Consider the following 4,415-nt stretch of genomic DNA (forward strand, 5'->3'; position numbering starts at 1 on the left):
GGCCTCTGGGGGCTAAGATTTTAATGACATGTATGCAGTGAGGGGAGTCTCAGTGATGGCCCCTTATGCCAGGAGCTGTTAGTGAGGCAGTTAAATAAGGCAGGAGGTCACAAAGGGCTGCTTCATTAGTGAAACAGGTCTGCAGAAACATCATCTGTCAATTTGAGGAAATCACAAGAAAGCTTATCATCTTGAGCAAAGTATAGAAAACGAGCTAAAAAAATTTGAAATCCAGGCTTGCACCACAATATAAGAACAAGGTTTAAATGTCTACTTTCAGGTTGTACAGGAACTGTGTGCCAAGAAACTAACAAAAATGCTAGCTTGGAATGGGTAAAACCCAAGAGCACTAGGACAAGCAAACATGAAATTGCTTCATAAGGATGTGCTAACATCTGTGGTAGATAGGTTTCCTACGGAAAACAACTCCTGATGAAGATATAAAACACAAGAGAAAATGAATCATTGTACAGAAAAGTCAGAAGTGGAGAAAACAAATAATCCAAAAGCATGTTTAAAATGTTGACAGAAATACAAAAAGGATTTGAAATTATAAGGCAAAAAGATCATATATATATAAAAAAAAGAGACAGGAAGATATCAAGTACCAAAAAGGAATTCTAGAAATAAAAATATATGCACATTAAATTAAAAAAAATAATAATGGATGGGTTGAACAGCAGACTGAAGGCAATTGAAGAAAAATTAATAAATTGGAAAACAGAACTGAAAAAATCACTCAGAATACAGTTGAGAAATAAAAAGATATACAATAAAAATGAGAAATCTCAGACATAGAAGACATAAAAGGTAAAATGAGAAGGAGGTTCAATATTTGCAGAACATATGTTCCAAAAGGAGAGAACAGAGTGAGGGACTCAATATTAGGGCAGGGGCTTTTTATCTCTTATGTTCATTCCTATACCTCTAGCACCTAGAAACATTCCTGACACATAGTAAGTGGTCAATAATTATTTTCAAATAATTAGATGTGAAAATACAGATGAGTCTTCAGATTAAAGGAGCACACTGAATTCCAAGTAGAATTATAAAAGTAGACTATGTGTTCACGCATCATAATGAAAAGGCAGAACATGAAAGAAAAAAAAAATCAGACAGAAAATCTCCAAGACAGAAAATAGACTACCTACACAAGAATGACAGACTGAAAAGAGATTTCTCAAAAGGAACAATTGAGACAAGAAGACAGTGGAATAATATCTTATGCTGAGAGGCAATATCTACTTAGAATTCTACACTTTGATAAACTATCTTTCAAGAGTGACATGCAATAAAGACATTTTCAAAATGAAGCAAAACCAAAAAGTACCCACAAGATTGAACATATTACAACTCGAGACCTGCACTGAAAAAAATGATCAGTGTGAAGACGATCAACACAGAAGTAAGGCATGGTATGCAAGAGACAATAACGAGACAAGAAATTGTTAAAGCTAAATAAATTATGACTGTAAAAGAAAAAAAGAAAATTAGAAATAACAATAAAATGACTAATTGCAGGGATGCACAAGGACTATACACAATGTGGAACTACAATAACCACTAAACCACAATAACGAGGAAGATGAGAAGAAGGGAAGATTAGACTTAAAGCCATTTAAGTCCACTGCATTGTTGAGAGGTAAACAAAGAAATTGATTCACTTTAAATTTTGTTAAATAAACTCATGTTAAAAATTTAAGGATAACTACTAAACGAATAGAATAGAATTTATGTCTTTCAAAACAGTTGGCAGAAAAAAATTAGAAATATACAAAACTTGATCTAAAGAAAACTATGAAAAAAGGAATAAAAGAAGCAACAAAAAATGGTAAATAGGAAATATAAGAACTTAACAGAATGAGGTAAAAAATATATATACAATTGTAAAATTTAAACTCAATTATTTAAAAAAAACAGATTTTTTCTGGGGGTGACTGAGCTGAACACAATAGCTCAGTTGGTTCGAGCATGGTGCTGATAACACCAAGGTTGCCAGTTTGGTCCCTGCATGGGCCACTGTGAGCTGCTCCCTTTCTAGGGGAGTCAACTATGCCATTGTGACCTGAGGGCAATGTGTAACCAATGACTATGGCTGCACCCCAATAAAAAAAATAATAAAAAAATTAAAAGACAGATTTTTCAGGGCCACCATCCCGAACAATACAGTAACTATCTGGACCAGCAAGTTCATGACCATTAGATTAGTTCAACAGAAACAAATGGTCATCAACATCCTTCACCCTGGAAAGGCAACAGTACCTAAGACAGAAATTTGGAAAAAACTAGCCAAAGCGTACAAGACCACGCCAAATGTCATCTTTGTATCTGGATTCAGAACCCATTTCAGTGGTGGCAAGACAACTGACTTTGGCATGATTTATGGTTCCTGGGATTACGCAAAGAAAAATGAACCCAAACATAGACTTGCAAGACATGGCCTGTATGAGAAGAAAAGGCTTCAAGAAAACAGTGAAAGGAACGCAAGAACAGAATGAAGAAAGTTAGGGGGACTGCAAAGGCCAGTGTTGGTGCTGGCAAAAAGTGAGGTGCAGATGGGACGATAGTAGGAGTAAAAATTTGTCAGTGACTTTATCTGTGGTGACTGATCAGATTTTTCACGAGAGGACTAATAAACTAAGAACTTTAATAAATAAATAAATAAAATTTCAAGTTAAAATAAAAAAGCAAATGGAGCTATATATAAATGCTGTTTCTAAGATTCATATTTAAAGCAAAATTATAGAGAAGATAATAAAAAACAGGTATACAAAGACATCCGTGGAAAATTGTAACCAAGAGGAAGTAGGTATAGCAATATTAATATGAGACAAAATAAAATTTAGGCCAAAAGCTTTAATAGAAATGAAAGAGGACAGTACATGCATATGTAATAAATTCATCCGGAAGAAATAATAATTATGAATTTGCATAAACACTGATGGAGTGCAAGGAGAAATTGACAAATCCACAGTCTGAGTGGGAGTTTTAATATTCCTTTCTCAGAAACAGAAGGGAACTCAGAAAGCAGGCCAAAAAATCAGAAAGGATATGAAAAATTTAAAAAACACAAGTTAATTAGTGTGACCTATTAGACTGATATAGAATTCTGCATCCATCAAGCAGTAAATATATTTTCCTTTTAAAGCACACATGAATTATCTGGAAAAATTGTTTATGCAACTGGACCTAAAGGAAGTCCTAACAAAGAACTGCTATTATACAGACCATGCATGTTCTTTACAAAATGCAACTGAATTAGAAATCAACAATAATTTAAACAAAGTAAAAAAAAAAAAAGTTTTTTAAAAAGTTGAAAATATAAATAAAATAAACTCCTAGGTACAAAAGGAAATAACAGAAGTACAAAATATTTACAGCCAAGTGGTAATGAAAGTACACATATCAAAACTTATGTGATGTGGCTAAAGCAGTACTTACAGGTTACTTTATAGCTTTAAAATGCATTTATTGGGAAGCAAAAAATAAATAAGCTAGGACTCAACTTAAGTAGCTAGAAATGAAAGAAACATATAGGTAAAAGGAAAAAATGAAAATCAAAAAGCATAAGTAAGAAAGAAGTTGTTTATAACAAAAGACTAATTAAGTAGACCTCTATATTAATTAAGAAAATAAGAGTTTGCACAAATAAACAATATTAAAATGAAAAATGGAACATAAGACACAGGCAATATTTATAAAAACCATAAAAATTATGAATAACTTTATGCTAATAAATCTGACAACACATGAAATAGTTTAGCTAAACAATTATCAAAACTGAATTAAAAAGAAACAGAAACCCAAATTCATCAATCATTAATAGAATTAAATTGTCAAAAACTTGAGACACATACGCTTCATAAGCAGTTCAGACGATTTTACAATACATTGCACCAAAATGTTAAGGAACAGATAGTCTTTATCTCTTACAAACTGTTTAAGAAAAATATACATGAAAAAGGAAAAGCTACCCAACTTTCTAAATGGAGCTAATATAAACTTGACACCAAACACTATAAGAACAATAATTTTTAAGAGAAAATTATAGACCAATTGTTTCACTTACGAATATTTGCAAAAACCCTAAATAAACTACTAGCAAATTATATCTCATAGAATAAAAGAACATCTGTATATGTATGTATATACCAGGGGTGCCAAAAAATGTATACAAGCGGACACTGGTCAGTGTTGCTCAAGTAGTAGTTTGCCATAATCAGAAGTGTCTGGACGCTGATGGTAACAACTTTGAGCACCTCTTGTAATTGCAGAAATCAAATGTGACTTGTATTCATCTTTTGTTATCACTATATATTGAGTATTACAATTTTAATAGTTTTTTCCTTTCTTAAAATATGCATATATTTTTTGGCACCATCTGTATATGTGTATGTGTGTGTGTGTGTGTGTGT

At 32.3% G+C, this 4,415-nt stretch overlaps 1 protein-coding gene and 1 pseudogene across 1 annotated transcript in view; one reads left to right on the plus strand and one right to left on the minus strand.

Annotated features, from left to right (window-relative positions):
- Positions 1 to 4,415, minus strand: part of STON1 (stonin 1) — a 68,287-nt gene that overhangs the window by 47,540 nt on the left and 16,332 nt on the right. The window lies entirely within an intron of this gene.
- On the plus strand, positions 2,166 to 2,548 carry LOC109389915 (40S ribosomal protein S24 pseudogene; annotated as a pseudogene).

Source organism: Hipposideros armiger, unplaced genomic scaffold (assembly GCF_001890085.2).
Source record: "Hipposideros armiger isolate ML-2016 unplaced genomic scaffold, ASM189008v1 scaffold_248, whole genome shotgun sequence".
Taxonomy (NCBI): domain Eukaryota; kingdom Metazoa; phylum Chordata; class Mammalia; order Chiroptera; family Hipposideridae; genus Hipposideros; species Hipposideros armiger.